The 26,108-nt window shown below is 40.9% G+C and overlaps 1 protein-coding gene across 3 annotated transcripts in view; it reads left to right on the plus strand.

Moving 5' to 3' along the window:
• The window catches only part of LOC115573947 (leucine-rich repeat and fibronectin type III domain-containing protein 1-like protein), a 186,841-nt gene that overhangs the window by 50,434 nt on the left and 110,299 nt on the right, over positions 1-26,108 (plus strand). For 2 of the 3 annotated variants that reach the window (XM_030405063.1, XM_030405082.1), the window contains exon 2: positions 12,100-12,258. The exons of the other annotated variant lie outside the window; for it this stretch is intronic. The gene's annotated coding sequence lies outside the window, so the exon portion shown is untranslated. The remainder of the gene's footprint in view (positions 1-12,099; positions 12,259-26,108) is intronic. 3 annotated transcript variants of the gene reach the window in all.

Here is a 26,108-nt window from a genome sequence, read left to right on the forward strand (position 1 = left end):
ATCTATGCAAACACACACTAGGGAGAACAAGGGTTTTCATCATCCTGACACCGACTGAATCTGTTTGACCAGCAGGGGTCCTTGTACACTTTACCTCTCCTCTTTGTCCTTCACGCTCCTCCTCTTCTCATAACTCTCTCTTCTCGACCTCTTTCCCCTGCTCCCTGTTTTTCGTCATCCCCTATCTTCACATCTTTAGTCTCACTTCGCTTGATCTTCCTCAAATGGCCACTATCATAAGTGCATTAAGTGAATATGTGTATGAGTAGGGTTAGGGGTTACCCCAATATTTAACTAATGTGTTGTCAGTTTTCATATTTTATCAGTGTACATTCAAACACATTTATGTTGGGAACCAATGCAGGCAGAAAGAAATACTGTCAAACTGATAACAGCCACGTGAAAACAAACAAAAAAGAGAGACAGAAGCAGTGAGAGGGAACATACTGTAGATGGGACAGACGGATAAAAGCTGCTCTCGGGGGATGATGGACAGAAGAGTCAACTCACTCAGCTGAGAAATAGGAAACACAGAATGACAGGCGGAGAAATGGAAATCAGACCAACAACAGGCAGGATTCCTTTCGAGAGAGAGGAAGATGAAATTCAGAGCAAGACAGGGGATTTCAGGTTGAGAAAAAATGAAAAAAAAAAAAATTATGAGAAACTGCATATTTTGATTGAAAACTATTTCTCTGATCACCACATTTTGCAGCAGCATTTTGAAATGAATGCAAAATCAGTTTATTTCGAAAGGGAATTACTTTGATTTAGTTTATGTTGCGTTCAATTTATGGACACCTTTTCAAGCGCATTTTCAACCACGCCATATAGCAAACCGTCTTGACAAATATGACCTCGGAGGGAATGGAAAACAAACAAAGAGTAGAACAGAGAAAAAGAGTAAAAAGCAGCCCTATGAAAATGGTTAGGTGAATAAACTGCTGACTAACATGTTAGTGGTTAACCTGCCAGCTACAGTGGTTCACCAACTAGTCCTTTACCAATAATGTTGCAAAGACGTCCAATATGTAAGAATTTTAGTTTTTATTCCAAATTTGACTTAAATTATTAACAAAATGTAAAAAAAAACAAAAAAAAACAAAAGCTGTATTCAAGACTGGAAAACCTATTATTTAACAAACGCGTTTGTCACAAGCTATAGAGAAACCCTGCAGTGTACATCACACCAGTCTCCAGCTGTTTATGTGACTTCTCTGATGTGAAACCACGCTGCACTTCCCTTGCAAATGCAGGTGCCTGAACTCTGCGCACCCTTAACAGTGCAAACCATAAATCCCTAAACAGTCACACTGCAAAAAGCATTAAACATGAGTGCACAAACAAATGAGTAAACAGAGACTGGCCCTTAGTGCTCCTCCTAAGCACCTAATAATGATAGCACTGATTAGTAGTAGGTAATAAAAGATATACAGCACGAGGCCATTACTGGATTTATGTCCCTGAGGATCTCAGTGGGGAAAGAGATCGGAGATCACTTCTTGTCTGACACAAACTATGGAGGGATTATTATCCCTGAATAAAGAGACCTGCGCAGAGAGATGAGCCAGCTGAGAAAGAAATAGCCAGAGAAAGTGGAGGGCAGGGAGAGCAGCGAGAAACAGAGGGAACGGGAGTGGATTCCAGAGGGCATGTGATGAGTATCGTGCAGTTATAGCAGTAATCGATATCCAGCGGAAACTGATCAGCAAGACCAAGAGATGAGGAATATAAATGAGGAGTTGGAAGGATTGGAGGGCGGGAGGAGGGAGCGAAGCCGAGGAGGAAGCCGAGGAGGAAGCTTCAGAGCGAATTTCTCTTCTCCCTCTGTCATTGTTATTCCATTAAATTCACTTCACTTCATTGTGTCCCGTCTCTCCCTCTTTGCCCTCCATTTTGTCGTATTCTTCCTCCAGCCTGTGATTTCTTCTCTCTCCCTCTATTCACCCAGAGTGTGATGGCTTGCATTGTTGCTAACAGTGAGATGCTATATTGCATTGGCGGGTAAATGGGCGCCCTCCAGCACCGAGTTGTACAACAGAGTGGTTGCAAATGGTAGACACTGAAGCTCAGTGTGTTTTTGTCCCAAGGCTGCTCTTATGCACTGCTCTAACTACTGCCACTTAAACTGAGAGGCACATACCTTAGATGCTGCAGTGTAACATGCTAACATACATACGCAACACACAGGCGCAGATACAGAACCTCACACATAAACCCTTACATAATTATGTGTTCATGAAGGCAGTCGAAAGATCTAAAATACCTGCCGCGACAATGCTATTCTTTGAGAGACATTCTGTGTTTGTACTCGTGTCCTTTTAAAACCGCTTGTGTCTGCAAGCAAGCGTATGTGAGTGAAAGTCCCCGGTGCACCTCCGTCAGCTATCGCCCTGGTAAGGTCTCTCCTCAGACAGCGTAGACACGAGTGCAAAAGATAAAATTGGAACACAAACCTGTATATTTTAATAGCTTCATCATTGTAATGAGACATTAAATGTATGAGGGAGCGAGGCTGCGAGGGCAGCTTTGAATATTAGACCTGGATACTAAAAGACTCAAACTTTTAAAGGTGCACTATGTAGTTTTGGTCAAGAGATTTTAATCAGAAGAGAATATCTTCACTGACTGTTTTTTTCTTTTTTTTATGCCTAAACAAACTAAATAAACAGTCTCTCTGTTTCCATGACTGAATAAACAAACTGTGGTGCACTCTGCCACCTTTTTAGCTTCAAACAGTGTTCTGGGGACCTTATTGTCCTCTGAGAAAAGCTTGTTTATGGATCAAATATAAATGTGTCTGTGTTTGTATTATTACCTTTCGCTTTCTTCTCCAAAGCCACACAGAGCCCAATCATTCATTCTAATGCTCATTTTAACCCCAGCATTTACCCTAAAACAACCCCTTTTGCATATGATGTGTGCGTGCAGGCCATTGGTTAATTAAATACAGATTCGAGTCAAGTGCAAAAAGGTCTGGTTGGAGCAAAATCAAGCTAGAACATCTATATAAACACATTATCTTGCACAAGAACCAAAAGAGCTCAAATCATGCAGAAACAAACACACACGCAGGAGCTCAAATTAAAGCCGTGTCTTTCCTTCAACCGAGGAAGTTACCCACGTTGCATGCTGAGTAGGGTCATGAAAGCGTGTGTGAGTTCAAGTGTTAGAAGCGTGCAAGAGGTGATGGTGATCTGCTCTGCGCGCGCACGTGTGTGTGTGTGTGTGTGTTGCGCAGTTTGAGTCTGTGGCTGCCAATGGCGCCGAGTCATGAGTTATTTCTAGGTTCTGACAGCCAATAGATTACTTTGGTTTCTCGCGCTGCTCTGAGATGAAACGGCTGTGAATATCTGAACACGACGAAAAAAAGCTCAGATGATCGTTTTGAAGCCTTTTTTATTCATGTCATTCCCTTTTTCTCCCTTTGTTCTTCTCGCTTGCTCAAAAACCAAGATTACACAGCGCTTCTAATAACCTATTACACTCCCGTTCATTGCAATGTCACAGTTTCTGCCTCAGAGTACAGCGCCAATTAGCCACTGTTTACGCATTGAACCTTTTTATTAAACTGCCCAAATAACCTAAGTTTGATTAAAGGTAAATAAGTGTGTTATCCGGTTTTTCACTGTTCTTCGATTCACTTGAGGTTTGAGTTAGTGGAGCCGTAGAGCGGAGTGGGTAAAGAAAGTAAGAATGGAATTGTTTCTTTTTCATTTTGAAGTTCTACAATAGCTTTTTATCGATTAAAAGCCTTTTTATTGAAATCTCACCCTATTCAGTTCCCTCTTTCGTGCCGTTATAACTATGGAACCAGTTATCTTCTTTATCCCGACAAAACAGGTTGTCATTGGAAACAGGACATTGTTTGTTTGGCAGATTCCCAGCTCTGGCTGCACCTTGCTCGGATGTATTCCTTTTCCATTTTAAGCCTTGTTACACACAGTACAAAAATGTGACAACCAGGTAATCATGCCCATTGTCTCACATACAGCTTGTTGCTCTGCTGTAATTATTTGCCTAATTGTTTGGACAGACTTGTCCTTCTTTGACCACATCTTTATCATTACCTGGACATGATTAGAGATCCTGCCTTTATCTGAGATGTGACACTTTATTAGGTGGAAATAAGAGCTGGACATCTTGTAGGCAATAGGTTAACCATTCATTAAAACATAGTAATTGTTTTATAATATGATGCGTTGCTGTATATCTAGTGTTGTAAAAACTACCCAAAAATCATGTTTGAGTAAAAGTCAAGATATCTTGTCAAGATAATACTCAGGTATATTTATTATCTGATATTACATGTACTTAAGTATCAAAAGTAATTCAGTAACTGATCTAATATTAGGCATTTTTCTTTATTATGATCTGTTTTATTTGTATCTGTTTGCTAAAATTAATATAAAAATACTAATTTGACTATGTAAACTATAAAGTAAACTAAAACTAAAGTTATCAATTAATGTAGTGGAGTATGAAGTGCAATTTTGCCTCCAAATGTCTAAGGTAGTGAACATGTAAATGCTCAAGTAAAGTACAAGTTTGTCAAAATTAAAAAAGTAACCAAATATGCTACTTTTTAAAATTTTGACAAACTTGTACTAGTAAATGCACTTAGTTACATTCACCATTATCTTAAGTCGGCTCTCTGTTTGTCTACCCTCAGAGATTTAAAGAACGTGTCCACAAATCAAAAAGTCGGACTTTAAAACAAAAGCAACGTGCCCTCATCAACCGTAAAGCAGGTTTTTGTAGGTTTTGTGCCTGTCTAGACTGATTATAAAGATGCCTTTTTTAATGTATTTTCAATTAAAGTGATGGGAGCACAATCCTCTGCACTCATTCTGTTGAAAACGTTATCTAAAGTTGCTGTGGGACTTCAGCAGCCGGGTTGAATCAAATCAAGTGGGTATCCTAAGTCTTTTGTATAAAATTCATTCTTTTTGTTACTTTCTTGAAATACTGCCCAGGGAAACACAAAGAGGGGAATTTATACTAAAAAGACTGTAACTTTTACAATATATCCACTTTATTTGATTAACTCAGACAGCTGAAGCCTCACAGTAGCTTCAGCTAAACCTTTGAACATATCTTTGCACAAAACGACGATTTTTGTGGATTTCTCCCCAACTGCTTCCAAAGGCAGGGAGGGATGATTATATCAAGAAAAAAAAAACCTGTTTAAGTGCTCTTATGGGAACCTGACAATTGTTCGAGACAGGCGTTAAAACATTCTAAACCGATCTTTCACTCTCTCTGAGTAGTTTATACCATCGTGGGGTGTTTTACATATCTATGAGCAGGACTTCTTTATGGAAACGGTGGACTTTTGTGCGATTTCTGTTTCGATGTTGTGATTTACTCTTAAGTTTGTCAGGTATTCAATTTGCTGGTGACACAAAAAAAAAAAACATTCCCTAGCTGCTTATTTTTATTCTTAGACAGTTTCTCCTTTGATTTTCCTGCATAGTGCAAAAATAATGGGTTTCATCCATAACACCCATCCAGAGTACACAAAGGTCGCCACACACTGCCTTCTTATGTTGTCTCCTCATGCCTTTTTATTTTCATCATTTTTGTCACTTATACTAATATTTTATAGCCTTGGGATATTTGCATCAGTCAGCACATTGGCACGCTCACCTTTGTTTTTTGCTGTCTCTGCAATGCAACATTTGCCACAGTGGGATTTTACTGAGCTTGCGGTGCGGCGGCCATATTGCTCGCAGCGAAACACTTCCTGCTGCAGATTCTTCGATGAGAACTATCGTCGTAAAGTATTCACTTTCGTTCCTCTCTTTACCAGACGTGTCTTAAGAGCTCAAAAACAGCTTTGCCGGCACATTTTGACTTCTCAGTGGAAAGGGGACAGGAGCTCAAAGTCAGGTGGCAGTATGGCAATATTGCAGTAGAAATGAAGAGAGATAACTTCCTATCACCTGACGGAGAAGTGTGGGGAGGCCTTGAACCAAGATTTGAATGATCTTATTGTAACAAGAGAAGAATTGTTTGTCAATAAGTAATTTTCTTTTCAATTGACGAAGATTAAACTCATATTACTTCACATTCCCCACTCTGGTATGGGATGGCCTAAAGTAGAGGTGAAGAAAGGAGAGGCAGAGGACAGAAAAGAGAGAGAGAGAGAAACCAGGGAGACATCTTAGTATTCACGCGTTGTTTACTCTATGACTCACTATAAACTAGACATACTTAGCGTGTTAGCATAATCCCGAGGGATGTGTCAAAGGACAATGGCCAACCCCCTTTTGACATATCTTTTCTTGGCAACAAATCAATTACTTTGGGAGTAATATTTAAATAGAGCAATTCCTGGAAGAGAAACGCTTCTGACTGGTGGAGCCCATTAAATGGCAGCCACAGATGGAGCCGGAGATAAAGATGTGTACATTACAGATCAGACGAGTACCATTAGAAGGAAGATTGATCTCTTATTTTTCCCTGTAAAGCTGTTGGGAACACAGTGAGCATATCAGCTCCGCCTTCATATATAGGAGCTTCAACGAGCTCAGTTTTTGACTCCTATTACCTGAATGAGTTCTTAAAATGCATGCGAGGGGCTTTGCATAGACATATCATACATATTACATGCACAGCAGTCTGTGTGCATCACTGTGGCAGAGTGTATGTGTGGGGGCTGTTATCTGGAATATATCATGCAAAGCCCATCTATTATTTAAGTAGTGTAGTGATGATGTGTGTTTTCTGAGCAGAGTGGAAGATGAAGCCACTCCGGCAAAAGCTGCTTCATCTCATACATGCAGCTGTATTCGCTCTCTAAACAGACACACACACACACACACACACACACACACGCAGGCATAGCTGCTCAGCAGGAGTGCTGACAGTTCGACTGTCTGACTAATGATTTTTCTCCCGCTCCCTATCCTATCACCCTCCTCGCTCTCTGTATCTCTCAGCCAGTAGTGGCTACACCGACCACGTTGCTCCCAATAAATCAGCTGTTTGTCCATGTTCAGGTTAAAGCTGATCCTGTTAAGCTGTTTGCATGCACCTTTAAAACCCAACAACTGAGTATTGCTATGACTAAATCTGTGAACATCTGCAGAAATCCGCACAGCCACGATGACCCATCCACAGGTCACTAGAATGATCCGGTTGGTGTTTTACGACTTTAACTCTTTAAAAAAAAAAGGAAAATATATGATTATGCAAACAACAGTATCAGCAGTAAGTACCTCAGGATGCTACAGGAAAATCAGTTACATTTATTTCTTATGTATTTACGATGTGATTTGAGAGGTACAAGATAAAAGTAAATTATGAGCTGTAGTAAGAGGATTGCTTACATCTACCAAAAGTTGAATTTTCATGAGAACATGAAATGTTAAAAAAGGGTTGGATAAAATGGGCTTAAAATTGCAATATTCTTAGTCTAAGTCAGGATATGCATTTCTTGTCCCTATATTTTGAAATCAAAAATGCTAGCACAGGGTGACAAAGTCAAATGTCACAATATTCTTGACGGAAAACCAAAGTATCTTGTGGAAGAGCCAATAGTCATCCTTACAATATTGTTTCAATACTGACACTAACACCATGAGATTGCTGATATGTAATCATCAGTAATGTGGATGCTTTCAGAGGCAACAGATCCCAACAGGATGCCATATACACTGCCCTCCACTCAGTCTTCACGCACATGGAGAAGAACAGCTGCATCAGGATGCTGTTTGTTGACTTCAGATTAGCATTCATTACAATTTGACACACAAAGATGTTAAAACTTTGCAAAACACTCCACAACTGGATATTGGACTTCCTCACAGCCTGTATTAATAATATCCAAAATCTATAATGTGATGTGAAATATGGTTAATATGCATATAAAGTATGATGGCAGCAAACCACTAATGCTGAAGTTTTTAATGTTCTGTACTCTTATGTTTAATCAGGTGTAATATAGTCCCAGGTGGGGTCCCAATCTGTCATTAGTTTTCCGAGTCACAGCTTTCTTGTGAAGACGATGATCTTTATATTCAAACTAAATCCTTGATATGTGCCTGTCATGTTTTAATGAAAAATGGGTTCTGTGCTCTAGAATGGAACCTGATGTGACAAAAAGTTAAGATAGAAAATATCTTTAAGTCCTACTGGAGACATTTCCCTCCAACTAAGAAATATTGACCTCATGGTCAATCTTCTTCTTCTTTTTCTTCTTCTTCATGGTGGTGCAAGAGGGAACATCAATGCATCGCTAAAGTCATTGGAATTCAGAATAGACCTATTTCCCGGCAGACATTTTGACTTGTCAAGGCAGGGAAAGCTCAGGTGGAATTTAGAACATTAATTATGGCTGCATTCCATTAGGCGAGCATTAATTCATTTATTCACACAGCTTACTGGAACACTTACTAGAATGCAGCCATTGTTAACGTTATTGGTCACAAGTGTGCTTTTCCTGCTTTGACAAATCAGAATGGGGCACCAAATTTCATCCATTCAATAGTTGGTGAGAAACAGTCTGGTGTTGGAGTGACCAAACTATATTACCAGCCATGCCGCTAAAGATAAAGCAAAAGATGTTAAATTCTGAGGTAGTTGGCACAATTGGCATCTGTTTCCAATAATGCATAATAAAGTAGAAGTATTGATTGTGGGATTGGTTAGTCTGAGGTCAGCTGATTATACGAAGGATTAGATTATCCATTAGCTGATCTGATTAGCGTATTGATGCTGCAAGGATCTTATTAGTGTAGTTTAATTTAATTACTTCGGATAAGAGTGTCAGATAACCCCAAAACAAATCATTTAGTTTAATTTGACGACAGGGGTCATGATTCATTGTCTTGTGACATGTGATCACCACGCAAATGTAACCACTGGGTGATGAGACTTGAAATGAAATCAAGGAAGAACATAAGCAATGATGTGATGGTGTTAATCAAGCGACTAATTATTGGCAAGCATCCAACGACATCAGTTACGTCTGCACTGATGTCTGAAACATCTTCTAACTTCACTGCACCAGTGTTATCCATTGCTCTGGTGTCTCTTTATTAAAAATGGCTCCTGTGGGCCAATTTTCGACAGCACCAATTATTTTTTACATATTTTTAATATATTTTTGTCTCTCTGGGTCAAGTTTCAAAGTTATTAATGAGGAGAGAAAATGTTCCCCAAAATACTCTGGAGGAAAAAAAACGCGGCTTCGTCTGCTACCAATTGTTGCACGTTTTCAAAGCCTCGCCGATTTCACATCGACTTCAGTATTTTTTCAAGTGTAAAAGTGTGGTGATCTTTGTCGAACGAACCTCTTGAGAACTTAGTTGCACGAGTTGCGGTTCTTGTTTTTTTGTGAGGAACTTAGGAATATGAGGGGTTTTTTTGTATCTCTCTGATGATATTATCTATTATGGTTAACAGAAAAAAGAAAAGAAAATGTAATATGGGTCCCCGTGTGCTAGCTGTTTTAAAACAAATTCAGATTGGTTGGAGAAGTGCATGGGATCACTTCATTAGGACAGCTTGCTTCACCACATGCCAACTGGCATCCAGTCAATACACACACACACACACACACACACACACACACAATTATTCTCACTCTCTCTCTCTCTCTCTCTCTCTCTCACTCTCTCCGTGTGTCTCTGGCTCTCTGATACATACTTTTTGAGGCTGCCAACACTGTGTGGCCACTGGTTGCGGGATTACATTGTCACAGTGCACAAATGATGGAGAGGAAAGGGAGGGAAAGAAACGATGAAACAGAGAATAAGAGTTAAAAAAAATAAATAAATAAATAAAACTAGGAGTGAGAAGACAGAGGAAAAATAGGTTACGAGGAATAAGCTGAAAAAGGTGACTGCAAAATGAGAAAAGGGAAGATGGAGAGATACAGAAAGGGTAGTGTGTGTGTGTGTGTGTGTGTTTGTTTTCCCTCAGGGAGGCCTGAGGACGACTTCATGCTGCCCCGTGTGGAGCATCCCTGTCTTTCCTTCTTCCTTGCCTCTGTTTCCTTCCGCCACCTTAATATGAACCCTCTTTGGTCATTGCTTCCTCACCTTCTCTCAGTCTCCATCGAAAACCCTAGCAGTTTTAGTTCTTCCCTCCACCAGAAAAAAAACCCTGTCAGGGATTGCGTTGTGTGGTTGTGGTTTTATCTTGCTGAGTTGGCTGCGGTACCACTTAGCCCTGAAGTTAAAAGGTGATCGTAGGATCTGGAGTAAGCCTGTTACCCACTGCGGCAGCTTAACAGACTAGTTAAATCTCCATCCACCAACCACTTCACTCTCAATCACTCACACTTGAACTATTACTGCCGAAAGTGGTCACTCGACTGTCTGCGGGCTGGCTGCTTGTAGGGTTGACTCAGTGCTCGTGTTTCCAGCTAAAACAGGAGTAGAGGAGAGCTGCAGTGGGTCCTCGGCATAGAACTGCAGCTCGCCGCGTTATCGACTTTGTAATTATAGCTCTGAGAAATTATACGGTGTGACTTTTGGATGATAATTCGTCATTAGCGTGAAACGGGAGGCAGATCCCAGTCAAATTCAAAGGCAGTGGTTTCACATTGCAAAAAACACAGTGGGAAGGAGAAATGGGTACAGGTGGTGGGTGGAGGGTGATGGATGAGCTGATACATTTCCTATTTTGAGCTGGTGTTGTGCATTCTTTATTCAAGGAAAGTGCATCTGGTTATCATTCCTTAACCTAAATGTAACATTAATGATCAAAACCAAAAAAAAGGGTTTAATTTGAGGGAGAGCAAAGATAAAAACTGGTAATGCAGACTATAGATGTAGAGAGAATCAGTGGTGGTACGTTTCATGACAGTGTGTACATGCTACACAAACTACAACAAACATTGCAGAACATCAGCAGTCCAGAAAGGACAATATAATGTTTATAATGAAGACTGAAAATACCCTTGACCAAGAAGGCAAGAAAGATAATGTTATTTATTTTTGCTTGATTGATGATATTACACACTCATATGATAGGATGATGTAGACTTTGTCATTTGACAGAAATTTCAGACTAATTTACATTAATGTCTCTTGTTCATTCGGGTAGAGTTTATTCACATTGTCAGCCAGAAAATAAGTGAGCTGTATCCTAACAGCAAACAAAGGCAATTAAGGTGGAACTTCAGGCGCCAATCACACTGAGACCCAATGCTACCGTCGCAGGTGCTCCAAAATGACAAAAAGACAAAAACTGCAAAGACAAAACTCTTCAGGTTACCAAGGAAAATAGATCCTAAGCATGTTGCACTAATGCAGAAATTCATAATCTGTTTTTAGCTAAACATTGCAATATACAGCACAGTGTCCTTTAAAGCATGCACCCAATTTCAAAGTTGTCACTTTTAAGCAGTTTTCAACACATTGTACTTGTTAGAGTTATAAAATAAAATAAATAAATCAAAAAAAAATGACTGATGAAAACTATGTGATATTTATGTGATACTGAAGGAATATTTTTTGTGCATATTTCACAGGGTATTACAAAGTGGACAACTTGTGCCTAACTGATGATATGGTCTTAACCCATATTCTGTGTGCATATATACGGTCCAACAGTCATATATAGTATAGTTTAATATAGTACAGTTAGCAATAATCCACTCAAAGCACTGCCACAATAGTCAACAATAATCCACAGTAGGCCTCTTATGTATTAGTGTTGTTTAGCACAATTCACCATAGAGACCTATAAACTGAGGACACACAAAATGTGATAATTGAAACATAAAAATAATCCTAAATAATCTTACATGGCAAATATTTAACAGCAGAGGTCTATGATGGAACAGCAGCTCCCTCTGGATGAGGATATAGCAGACATGATAGACATCTGCCTAACAACACACCCTCCCTCACAAATGTAATGGCAAGGCACTGGGCCTGCTATAATTCACCAAAACGAGTGTCACTTCAGTTATCAGTCATATGGCAATCACATGTGACATATCCGTTTTATTTTAGCCCTTTCCTAAAGTAAACACTTAAGCTAGCTAAAGCTCCCCCTCCACCACACATTATGAAAAAAAGCCTTACCTTTATCCTGTGAGCGTTTTTCTTCATCTTGTTTTTCCTTTTTTCTTTTTTTCAGAACCAGATGAATACGCTCGTTTTGACGCCATGCCATGAAAGACCGGTACCGGTGGCTCAGCACAACTCGTCTCGCCCCTCCTAGCTTAGTAGTACTGGTCGTTATAGCAACGCAGCGTGGTAGACACCAGATCTGACCAATCAGCGGGCCAGGTGCCAGGTACTTTTCTCACCTTTTCCGTCAGCTCACTCCTCAGATATTGAGGCGCTTTCACATATAGCAATAAATGTCTCTGACTGGGTGGACCTCCCAAGTAAACTATATGTGTGGTAAACACTGGCTGAAAGATGAGGATGTTGTAACTTAAAAAAAAAAAAAAAAAAAACTGCTTGAAAAATGTGAGGCATGGTGCAAGAGAGGAGCCCACATCAGGATACACAGCAGTGAATCACACTGCATTTCGTTGTCATTGGCCGCTACGGTAACACTGCTTTAAGCTCATACACATGCACTGAAGCACACACATAATCACAGGTGTCTCTCAAGGGAGAGAAGGCCCTGTTCTCGGAGACTTTTCATAAATCATTATGTCCTTGGGATCCACCTTTTCTATGAGACGCAGAAGCTCAGAGAGCAGAATGATAGACGAAAACAGAAAGAGATGAAGAGGAAAATGACAGAGATGCAGAGAGAAACAGACACAACAGACAGCCAGAGACACAAACCGAGATGCGAAATGAAACATGATTGGTTTAGTGTGCTGCTGTAAGGTAGAAAGGTAGATTGTGTTACAGTGAGGTATACTGCTGGATCCTCGGAAACACCACAGAAATTATGCCCGAACTGAATTGTATTCGCTCTAACTTGGACCAAGGTCAGCAAAAATGCAACTCCTGAAGGGCCGTTGGGATTGAGACAAATAAAGAATAATACAAAATTGACTTATCAGATGTATCGCCCCTGTGTCTGTCCAGGAAAATGCTAATCCCCAAACCATATTGAAAATAAAAAATATAATATGAATCCCTCCTGGCAAAAGCAGATTAACAGCAACAGTGTCACAACCGACCAAAACTAAACTGATATTGAAAATAAATAGGGAAAATAAATAAATTTTAAAAAAGGTAAATTTAATCAAAACTGAACTCACCTATTCAGCGGGCAGAAATGAAATAAAACAGTCGCTGAGAGCCCTGGTTGAAAAAGCGGCACAAAATATGATAAGTGCCAGAATGACAGCCAATAATTTATGAAGGGCACGAGGCGACCACTTATCACTCGCTGTTAAAAATTCAGGGGAACCATCGCGTTTTACAATCATCTTTAATCCATGGACACATTCATGTCCCTGCAATGTCAAAGCATTAAAACACGTAGACAACGGTGCATTCTCATCAGGGCTGATCCCGTCGCCCTCACACTCTTTTCGCTGGCAAAACAAAATGACATTCATGGTCGGAATCTGGACATAGAGAGCAAATCCATAATGAATTCAGACTGTCGCACATTAAAGAGACGCTTCTCATGCGTTTTTCACTCTTGTCTCCATGAATTAGTTTTTCACTCTTGTCTTCGTGAGTTAGCTCTCACTTGTTCTCTCCACGAGGGGATTTTTGTCTGCTCCGTCTGTCTTTCAGACTTTAAACTAAACTTAAACTTCCCTTCCTGAGCTCTCCACCGACCCTCCAGGGCCATAAACAGAGGGCAGCGGGTGGCAGTCCAACATCAACCAGGAAGAGCTCTCATAGGGTCCGGCCCTTTAATCTTACATATGGGGTAAAAAAGTAGAATCAGGGCTGAAGCTGAAACCCTGTAAAGGATGGATGAAATACTATGGTATGTATGAGCCAGTTAAGCAGCCCCTCGCACTCTTAGCAAGTCGTACATTATTTAGTTAGATTTTTATCATCTCCAATATAACCGAGCGCTGAATGTAAGAACTTTTTAAAGCAGGCTTTCCTGCAGTATGCTCAAGTTCCCACAGCTCTCCAGTGAACACAAGAAAGGTTAGAGAGGGCTGCGTGTGCGCATTGATCCACTGCACTGACCACGTGAGGACAGAGGGCTCACTTCACATTATGGAATGACCCTGGACTGAACTTACGCCATATAAACAGTGTGATCAGGCAGCCTGAATCTCTTTCCCTGCCTTTTCTCTTTCTTTCTTCGCAAAATTACATAGTTTCAAGATCGATTTTCTGGAAATTATTAGGGTTAGTTTGATTCCAGGCTTGTATCATGTACAGTAAATATCATGTTATGTGTCTGTGAATGCACGTTTGAAGATTACATACATCAGATCTGACATGCAGGGCCTGAATACCGGGTAGAAATCGTCAAAATAGATAGAAAACCGTAATTTTTCTCAACTAGCACGGGGAGTAAAGTCCAAAGGATTTGCTTTGGCACATTATGAAATAACTGAGGTGGAGACAGGGTCCATTTTCAAATTCAATTCAGTTAAAAAAGTGAAGCCCTCAAGAGCATCATGAATATTACCGTGGAAACCTTCCTTTGACTTCGAAAAAATAAATCCTCTCCCCCAAATATCGAAAACAATAATCCTGACGCTCTCTTACATAAAATGCTGCTAAAAAAAGAAATGAACCAAAACAACAAACACGTAAAGACAGTTTCTACAGCAGCCGACTGACAGAGCTGGACACAGCAGCCTTATGGATGCTGAGGGATTTGAGCACCATAATACTGCACTTCACCCCAATAATAAAAATAGATTTTGATTTTTATCTGATCATGCTTCAGCCGGAAATGCTTAAGTTGTTTTATTTTTCTGCATCCCCTCAACCCACGCCTACAACTGACAGGTTGATCCTGCTGTAGTTGGTATTATTTATGAGGAACACAGAGGAGAGAGAACGGTCGTCCTTAAGACCATCTTTTCGATTTCTTCTTTTCTTTTTCACAAACACAAACATACTAACAATAGGAAGTGGGTTTGCAAAAGATGCCACTAATTCTAATCATGACTGAGGTGGATATCTGAATCCCTCACAAGGGCCCGTTCACCAACCCATCACATTGATGGTTGACCCACTCTCTCTCTGCGCCCCTTCTGGCAACACTCACACGATCTCCCTAACAGTCACAGCACACTGTTAATTATAACTAATGGGCTGAATGAAGGATACAATTGCTCAGCTTCAATTCAGAGTTTGTCCATGTGGACCTGTGGCCTTTAACCAAAATAAAAAGACCTCTTGAGAGAAGTTATTCACTATCTGATTTGTAGCTATGAGTTGTGGCGATGTGTCTGAGAGTATTTAAATCAGGCCGTCCCTATGTCATACCTCCAGGCTTCTGATATCAGCAATGAATGTTTGCTGGCACACTCAGAAGGCACATTTCCTCTGAGGTATGCAGCTTTTTTAAAAAGAAACTGAACGACCCTGTAAAGACACATTAAAGTGGCCCAAAGAGCCACTCAGTGTGTCCATATAAGCATGGCTTCCTTTACCGTGCTCTTCATTCATTAGTCCAACAATATACTGATTTCTTTTTCTTTTTTTTCTTAAGTAGATAACATTATCCACTGCTCTAATTCGAAAATGGCTTGAGGCTGAAGAGGTTGCTTGCGCTGGATGCAATATCAGAGGGGGATAAATTAAATGAAATTGTTGTCTTTATTGTAGGTATTGAATAGGAATCTAATCACAAAACACACAGTGGCCGCTGTCCTCGGGGCATTTTTGTCTCCAAAAGCAGACATCATGTAGTAAATGCAAGAGATTTTTCATTACATGGCACCCATTTGAAGAAACTCCGCCCGGCACAGCAGCTTCAGAGGTGTCTCACAGGCGCTTATGTCTGAATGCCAACGCCCACAATTTTGCAGATAAATCCCCATTATGTGTGCTTATCGCAACCCTGAATGTGAGCCTTTCCTGAATGCATTCGTTTTCCTTTTTGAAGCAAAATAGGGGGATCTGCGTGTCACGCCAGCGAGCATTCAGTGAATTAATTAAAAGTTGAAAGGGCCATAGAGAAAATAGAGTAACAGAGAAAGAAATAGCGATGGAGACAGGCTGCTATAAAAGTAGAGACGGCGAGGAGGGTTTGACAGAGGATTAAATGTGCCTGAGAGAAGAAAGGACACAAACGAGCAGGTAGCACTTGCCACTTCACACTTCCTGTTTGTATCCGAGAGATATTCTGAATCGTTCCGGGGTCACAGATATCAAACTTTATAACTAATCACTGTTGAAGTAACCTGTCAGCTGATGCATGATAAACCAAAAGTAGCACCCTTTAGTATTCAGATTTGATTGTCTCCTGTCGCAGTCTTGGCAGTATTTTTGACAAATCCGATATCCTTTGCCAAACATTCTAGTCAGTGTCTACTAATGGAAAAAATACAGAGGATTAGATCTGTAAAATAGGACATAATAGATAAAACAAGGCTAGTTGACGAAGATAAAACAGACGGGGGGGGGATGTGTGGATGGTGAAAAACGAACCAGAAGACCTCGGATGAAACAGGCAAAGACCAAACCCGCCCGTTAAATTGCACAGTAATGAGGTTTGGGGGAAGCCAAGTGTTGAGGAATGTGTCCACAGGATATATGGTGTGTCACAATGACCATGGCTCACTGCAGCATTGTGTGTGTGTGTGTGTGTGTGTGTGTGTGTGTGTGTGTGTGTGTGTGTGTGTGAATGGTGTGTGTGTGTGTCTGCTGTGATAATGAGAGGGCAGGCTGATCTAAACTTGCAATATGACCCAATCAACCCTCGCTAATAAAAAAAAAACTTCCATTCACACACGCACACACACATGCACACACGCATACACGCACACATACTAGGCTGGTGTGGATAAACAGATAAATGAATGAGCAGGCCACTGCACAGTGAAGGAAAGGCAATGAGGAGCAGGTGGGAGGGTGGAAAGCAAGGAAACAGTGGGGAGCAGATAGGAGGGCGGGAGGAAGGAGAAATTACAGTCAGGACATGGAGGGAGGAAGAGAGGACAGCGGAGGAAAGTTACAAAAAAAAAAAAGTACGTGAGAAGGCAATGAAGAAATGGAGGCATGGGGAGAGGGCGAATGAAGCATATTAAAATTAAGTTTGAATTTGAATAGATACGAAAAGTACGGAATGCGCAAATGAGGAGGTAATGGGTGGAGGAGGGAGCGGAGGAACGGAGGGGAAGGCAATTTGTGAAGGCAGGGATCAAATGAGGGGAAATGGAGTGAGCGAGTGACAAATGTAGAGGAGGGGAAACAGATGGAGGGGGGAGATGACCAAATGGAGAGAGAGTCGGTGATATTGAATGGAGGGGTTGACAGGATGGAGCGAAGGGGAATGACAGTACGGGAGGCAGAGCGGGGAGAGAGCAGACGTTGACGTCTCAGGGTCAAAGAGCTGACTGTTGAAACTGTCGAGCGAAGACCCTCTACACTTTGCAATTGGCTGTCCCGCACAGTAGTTCATAATTATGTGAAATATTTGGTCGTCAGTCAGATTTAATCCTGGTTCTCACTGGGAGAGACCGGCTGATTTAGAGCTCTGGTGAGCAAACATAGCCTTCATTAAAATATAGATTTAAATGAGAGGTTTTGGGGCAAATTTTATAACTAGGATGCTACTCCAGAGTGGATCAGAGCACTGTAGGGTTCAGTCACGCATCTGATGACCCACACCTCACAGTGATTCTGTGCACGGTCAGAGTTGCACCAGAAACTTTCAACTAAAAAATGTGTTTGCGTCGGAAACGATTCACCGGGTATTCATGACACATCTGATGTGCCTCGAATCAATATTGCCCATTCGCAGCGACACAGATCATGACTGAGATTTTTATTAGACCCATCTCGCACAGCGTGACGCGCTATGAACCCGTGGGGAATACATTTTATCGCACGATGTGTAAGGGGCCTTAAGCTGAAAGAAAGTAGGTGGAAAGGAGGGAAGAAAAGGGACAATGGAGAGGAGAGAAGAATGTGTGGAGCCGGGGATATAAAATAAACGTCTGTTATCTGGCGAGAGCCAAAAAAAAATAAAATAAAAATGGAGAAAAATAGAAGGACCAGAGACGATGTTCTAAATAAAAATGGGGCGGAGAGTGTGAGGGAGAACGAGGAAATTGAGGGGGAGGAGGCGGGCAGGGGGGAAGGAGATGCGGTGCACAACTGCGCTATTTTGACAGACAGAGCGAGGTGAGAGACAGGTGAGAGGCGCTGGAGGGATGGAGAGACACATGCAGAGAGAGACAGACAGGTGGTGTTGTATTGTGTGGGAGGTGGAGAGAAAAGCAGTGGAGAGGTCAGTGTTAACTGCTGTGGTCTGGCTTTCTCCCCGAGACCTATCACAACCTATCAACTCATTCTGGTGGAACACACACACACACACACACACACACACACACACACACACACAAAAGCCTGCCTGATGTTGTGGACAGGCCAAATAGAGAGAAATAGTGGTGCTGTAAGTGGTTGTGAGATAGACAGAGGGGGTCGAATGAAGAAATTGTTTCAGATGAGAGAAGCTGGTGCAAGATCATACCCGTGTGTGTGTGTGTGTGTGTGTGTGCATGCACATTTTCACACATGGTTGCTTTTCTTGTGTATCATAGAGGAGACGGAATCCACTCCACCAGTGAGAGAAAGTGTACACCAGTCTGTGAACAGTGTGCCCGTGAGGCTGATTTGATGAAGGTCATGTACTGGCTGCCACTGAACGAAACCAACTCCAAAACTGACATACAGCGTCTAAAGTTTGAGGTTCGAATACTTCAACAGTGGTCGGTGATAAGAAGTCCGAGCCAACACTATGAACATATTGTCTTTGCCAAAAGTCAAATACCTCTATGTGCACTGTTCTCAGTTCTCAACTTCAGGTACATTAGCATTTATTCGAGCAACAGGCAGGTTTAATCCTCACCTAACTCGTTATTTAGTTTCGATGAGATCTTTTTCATGTTTTTATTGATCATGAGCTGACAAATGAAGCAACTGTCCTTCATTTTCTAATGACTTCTTCCTGATGGTTGATTATCTTAAAAGAAACGAAAAAAGTGAATCATTCTCTAATGATGGGGATGATTTTGTAGGGGAGCAAACTTTCATTCATCCAAATAACCAACCTGAATATCACTTACAAGCAGAAAACTCCCATTTAACCAAGAACGCTTCAATTAGACTGGGAAGAGATATATTGGCCTGGCTGATTACTGAGAGTGATATTCAGAATTTTTCTGGTTCCAAATCTTAGTCATTGGTCCCCTTGATGGTATTGGCCAAGAATGGAATATTCAGTATTAGATGTCTCTTGTAGATTAGTCGTGCAAAATGAAAACTTTGACAGTTTTACTTTTGAATCAAGCAGCAAAAAGGCTAATGCATGATGTGTTTGAGATCATGTGCCTTACCTGACATTGCACATGTGACTTCAATGCCAAAATGATACATTGTGCAGCCCTTACTTCAGTGGTGCGTAGTAAGTTTTGTTCATGTATGACACATATATTGCCACAACAGTGGTATTTCTGGCATGTTGTGAGTGTATTTGGCATGGACGCTGGTATGTGCAAGACACAATAAACATAACATCTTTAGTGTCTGATCCTACATTTCCCACAATTCAACTCTAGCAAGTTTTTGTTAGACACTCTCTGGTAGATACTATCTTTTAAACTCCACATTGCCAGTTTCTAGAGTCTTCAAGTTTTCTTTTAAAATATCATAGTGTCTAACCCGAGAGAACTGCGGTGGCATCATCAACAAAGCTCCTCCTGAGCCACGGTAGATAATACTCAACCGTCACAGGCTGGGTTGTAATCCCCATGACTATCAGACAACCTTTGAGGTATGAAATTGGGGAGGTTCCCTTTTCAGTTTTTTTCTGTTCTGCCCTGCCACAGTATGCTAGTATACCATATTCTTCCAGACAAGCCCCTGACTCTGAAGGCTCGACGAGGCACAAAAGGAGGCAGGCGAGAATGACAGGGGATGATAAGGGGAAAAAAGAATAAGGAGGAGTGGACACCAAAGGCAGCTGTCAGTCATCATTAGCTATGTTGCCTGGAGGCGGGACTACACTCCGATATCACCTGCACATACACACACACACATAGAGTGTCAACACACCTACAGGCAGAACATAAATGTGTAACCCTTTGACAATTAATTGCAGATGGAAACTACAATAAATGAGGGTTAATCCTCAGATTTATGCTAGATAACGTCATTTTCTGAATTTGTGCGCCGTACTGTTTATCTGCCAAAGGTTTAAAGTGAGTGTTGACTTGCGATGCCTTCATATCAAAAAGTGTTTTAGGGATCACTTCCTTCTTCAGGATAACAGTAAGTTAGGCATCTCTCATCACACTTACTCACAGGCAGTCATATTGATTGACACTGAACTCCCAGGAAACCCCGCAGATAGGCAGGCAGAAATGTTGGGTTTTTATATGCAGTAAAGTCTCTTTGGTGTTTTCCAAGTCTATTTATCAGCTCCAAACTTCCTCCTCTCTACCCTCCATCCATCACTTTCCCTTTATATTCCCTTTCTAGTCATCTCCAGGAACAGAATTAAAAAAATTCTGTCCTCTATTTTGCACAATTCAACCTGTATTCGCAGCAGAGCCGCATGATGGCTGACGGCCAGGTTTCATTACATGAATTAGTCATTCCCCCTGCATTCATTATTAAAATAAAATTACTTGTCAAGGTTTTAGTACAGCTATCCCACACTAATGCAAATCCTCCTGCAGTCAAAAAGTAGACTTTATAGTTATTCATGGTCTCACCTAGATTCACAGACAAATACTTTGCGTTGTCCATCAGAAACAATTTGCGTCCACTTTGTTGTTTGTCATCATTTTATTTTCCTTTAATAGATTTCAATCTACAGAACCATACACCGTTGCCACAGATTCAGGGAATGGCAGAGTAAATTCAAACATCAAACGGATCACCTTATCCTTCGGCTCTGCACGGTGGCTCTATTTAAACAATGGCACAAAGAGGGAAGCAGAGTAGCAAATGAAAAGTCGGTCAGATAACAGAAGTAGGCAACAAAGAAGATCTGAATGGAGGTACTGTATCAGCAGAATGGGGCCGGCATTATCAGCAGACTCACGGACTGCTGGAGAAGCGACTGTTTATATCATAGATATAAGAAGCTTATTTGTCGGTACAGAGCGTGAGGCACATCCGTAACGTGGGCGTGAACAAATCTAAAATGTACACTGTCAAGTTATCTGGGCTGATATGTAGGATAAATGTTCAGAGATGTATCTGTGTGGTAATGTCCTGGACTGTGTTTAGATAGATTCATCCTCTCCCTCTCTCCTAATCTCTAATCCCTCGCACAGCTGGGGCACTCTGTGTGTGTGTGTGTGTGTGTGTGTGTGTGTGTGTGTGTGTGTGTGTCTATTGGGATGCAGGATAAGGTGAAACACACAGGGGTTTCTATGGCCAACTGTGACTTTTGAACGGCAGCAGTAAAATGTGCTATTTTAGTATAAATATGACCACATGTCCGACACTTTGCACAATAACCAAGTCATTTTTTATTAAATGATACCACAGTTTACTTCATCATCATCATCCCATCAACCCAAATTCTTTGAATGTATTCTACTTGGACTTCACACCAAAGGCTGGCCAAGGCAACTCCATCCTGTGATACTGGTCAGTCTTCCACAACAGAGGAACATCTCTTTTGGGCTGCGTATATTCGCCACAGAAAATTTAAGAAAAACAACACAAACACCACATTTATTTGTGCGGGAGGGGTTCAGCCGGAGCTTGAAAGATTCAGCTCTTGATTATGTTGCCAATGTTTTTTTCACAAACACGGCAGACATTCACTTTTGTAGGCACAATGTTTTTAAAAGTTGGACAAATAATAGAATGGTAACATGTGGATGTGGGGGCCCAAAAGCAAAGTACCCCCTGTAGTTAGACTCCAAAGATATGGCGATGATGCAGTGGTGTCATGTGGACTATTGGCAATAATCTTACTGTAACAGTTAAGGACAAAATACACAATGTCAGTAATGTTGATTATCCCCGACCAACTACAGCTTGCAATTGTTTGTACAGGGCAAGCATGACGTCTCACCAAAGACACATTATACTAGGGCTCATGCACTCTTATGCTTGAAGGGTCCCTCCTGTAATGTAGGTGTCAATTTGTGAAAAGAAGAAAGAACGAGTGGAACAAGATAGTAAAGGTGATAGATGGTCAACTTCAATGAATGCAACATATACGCTGAGTGACATCACATATGGAGTAGCACTCCTCAAAACACTTAAATCCTGAATTCTCTATGACCAAGTATGATCATGTAGCCGCATGTTAACCTCACTATAGCATTAGTTATTGCTTTGGCACTGCTCCGGATCTGCAGTGAGAAGCTGTCTGAATGCTGTAGGGAGAAGGATTTGTCTTCGTCTTTGTAAAAGGATATGATTGAAGAGTTTCCACGAACATACCCAACGTCAATGGAACAGTGCTAGCATATCATTTTCGCTTGATCCATTAATCATTGTTCATTTTTACTAACTAACCCTGAAACTGAGACGTTCCTATATAGATCGAAATGCTACGAGAGGTTCCTCCAGCTATGGTTGTTTGCCTTTTGGCATGAGCCCGGCTAAGCGGGCTCACTTGGGTAACCTGACCTAACTCACGCTCAATAATTTCTGCTCCGAGTGTGAAAGGAAGTCAACATTCATACACTTCATATCAAACCAAACAGCTTGTACCAGATGGTTTTGGATGAATACATGCACTGTTTAACGCCTAGTGACTGAACACATATAGCGGAGGTCGGATGAATTAGTGCTGTTAATGTACTGTATATGTATTTTGACACAATTCACTATTTGATATTTAGGTAATTAGATCATATTTGGTTTTATGAAAGTAGAGGTTAGCTGGTCCAATTACTATTTGGAGATTTCCATCTCAGTTACATCTGCGGTGTGCTGATATATTTTTGGTCCACATGCTGCAGCCGTAGCTGTGATCCTCCTTTAACAGCCCAGTGTATCTATGTGAGAAAAAGTGTCATGGACAGCCTCTGTATTTACAACATGGTGTGTGTTTTTGTGTGTGCTTGTGTGCACTTAGTAGTTACAAGCATTGCGTACAAGCGTTGGTGTTCTTAAGTGCACTGGGCACATATGTGTGAGCATGTCCAGTGACACAACATTAGAGCCGGAGATCAAAATGTTACACCGTGTTCTGATCACTGCTGCATGCATACACACACACACACACATGCTCCCACAAACATACTGCAGACACTTACTGTGAGGCTTTGTGAGAAGTGCTAAAAGGTTTTGCTGTCGCACCGGGGCTTTTAGAGGTCATCTCTGCAACATCTAACCGCATGAAATGCTCTTTGATACGCATTTTTGCACTCCACTAATCTACCTCATAATTTTTCAGTTGATTAGATTTGTTTTTTTTTATGCATTTGCTGGAAAATTTCACTCAGACTTTGCATTTGTGTTTGACAAATGGACTCCACACTAAAATCATTTCCACAAAGACTCATGCATTATTTTCACCGCCGCTTTCATGCTTACAGAATGTGTCTCGCGCTGCCGTTCTGTCCTGTGAATGTTGCATTAACATACATCTGAGCAGAGAGGGAGAGAGAGAGAGAGCACTTGTGTGGACGAGCGAGGAAGGGGAAGTGTCAGAATTTGAGCAAAAGTGTCCACGCGATATAAAAACGTTCTTTGATCGCGGAGCCTAAAGATGCTCTATATTTCTGTGATTTATCGAGCGTATGAACTTTCCAGCAGACGCTGTGAGTCCTCATTAAATATTCTCCTCTCCTCTATGAATCGTCCGTAGTCTCGCTGGGCTGCATTATTATTTATGTATATATATATATATATATATATATATATATATATATATATATATATATATATATATATATATATATATATATATGTGTGTGTGTGTGTGTGTTTATATTATATTACATCATAATACTATATATGATAATATATCACTGATTTTCCAAGGAAAATCAAATTAGATATAAGTTACCTTGACTGTTCAAATTGACACAAAAAGACACGAATGCCGGGCACCATTCACAGTGACGTCATTATATAAGCTGACCCCCTTGGCACGTACCTCACGTACCCTGCTAAAACTTCAATGATCTCATTAAGGAGATAACATTTGCTAATAGAATTTCGTCTTGATAAACATCCAGTGCTGTAGGTGTAATGAGGTCATTTTGAATGCAGACGTCCATTTCTCGGGAAAAAGGTAGCTCCAACTATTAACTAAGCTGTCAACACGCACGCACTCAGCCAGAAGCTGGACTTACACACACCGACACACACCCCTCTGTAACATCAGCCTTTATTTACCCATGTCTCTGCAGCAAAACTGGAAAGTATGAGTCTTTTTGTTGACAATTACTCATTCTGAACGTCATAGAGTGTCAACAAGTATCCCACACTAAATATGTCACCATCCCTACCCTTGTTTCCCACATGTTTTAATCAGGTTCACATCGGCATGTGGTTGTAACTGAATGCTAAGTATAGTATAAAAGTATATATAGTATAAAAGTATACAAGTGAAGCCATTCGAGATGGCAAAGAAAAAAAAGAGGGTAATTTCACCTGAGCTGCAGCAAGACCGCAGAGAAAGGAGGTGCTCAAGGTTTTTTTTTTTCCATTCCTCTATGGATCTCGGTAGATTAGTCCAACATCTTTACCTGACTCTCAACATAATTACCCCACGCCAGTTACTCTGATGTGTTCAGTCACTCAAGTGGCTCCAGCGACGAGACAGTGAAGGGACAGTGCGAGAGAGAGAGAAGAGAGTGTGTGTGTGTGTGTGTGTGTGTGTGTGTGTGTGTGTGTGTGTGTGTGCTTCAGTATCCGTATGGCTGTGTGTTTATGTCGTGTTGGTAGCAGAGCAGAGCAGATGGGTTTATAATGAGGAAACAGAATTATTCTGATAATGATGACCAGATAATTATACTCCATCTGAAGGAGGGAGGAAGGCGCTGGGAGGGTGGCAGTGGTGTGGTGGATTAAAAAGAGAGTTAAATGGAGGAGAGGCAGAGGAGTGTGTGCACAAAAAGTGGGGTTAAGAAGAGTTGGATTCAGTGCGTCAGGAGAAATAGGGAGGGACGAGGATGGGATGAAAGCGGGACTCTCGCAGACCATTAAAAAAAAAAAAATCTTTAAATATCTTGTGCTGGAATAGTCTCAAGGCCTCTGAAGGTCTTACTTGAAGTTACGTAACCATAAATACATTTCTCATTTTTGTGCTGACCTATTCTGCACTAGGTATAGACTTTAAGAACATCACTAGAACTATTTTGGAACATGGTTGGGAATCTCAGAATGGATACACTATCTTTTATTAATGATGTCTACAGATAGTTCACACAGACTCCTCCTGCTCCATGTTTTTACACTCAATAGTAATGTCTGCTTAAAGGCCTGACGAGCAAATGACGTACTCGAGCAAGAGTGAGCGCAAGATTGAAAAGACAAAAGCCCATAGGTAAGTCATTCGCACAGATAAGCACCCTGAAAATACCAATACTTGTAATGTAGGAAAAGAGGGATAGAAGGCAGCGGCCAATCCGTAGCTGGAAATATTCAACACCAGAGAGGCGCGTTACGTGACATAGATGCTGGGGTTAAATTCTAAATTGAGAAAGTTCAGTAATGGCCTGTTCCTCACGGTGGGAAGATAGCACTAATGTGGATTAACAGCGTCAGAGTCCCACAGAGTCAATTACATTTCTAACATGGTGACATTCTGAAGTTCAACTCATTCTTGAGTGTGTAATATCATCACAGAAAGAAATACTATGTGTATCAGAATCCTAAATGTTGTATATATGGAGTCTATCATCTTCATATTTAAAAGCTGTAAATGTCAAACAATACAATAGTTGAACAGTTGTGTTGCAGAACTTGTGAAAATGTCCAAAAATGTGAATGATTCGAAAAAATGTGATTTTTAACCAAAATGACATTTTTTTTTTATAGTAATATTCCTGTATTTGTCTTCTAAATCATTTTACTTCTCAAAGGATGTTTCTC

This window comes from Sparus aurata, chromosome 2 (genome assembly GCF_900880675.1).
Source record: "Sparus aurata chromosome 2, fSpaAur1.1, whole genome shotgun sequence".
In the NCBI taxonomy this organism is placed as follows: Eukaryota; Metazoa; Chordata; class Actinopteri; order Spariformes; family Sparidae; genus Sparus; species Sparus aurata.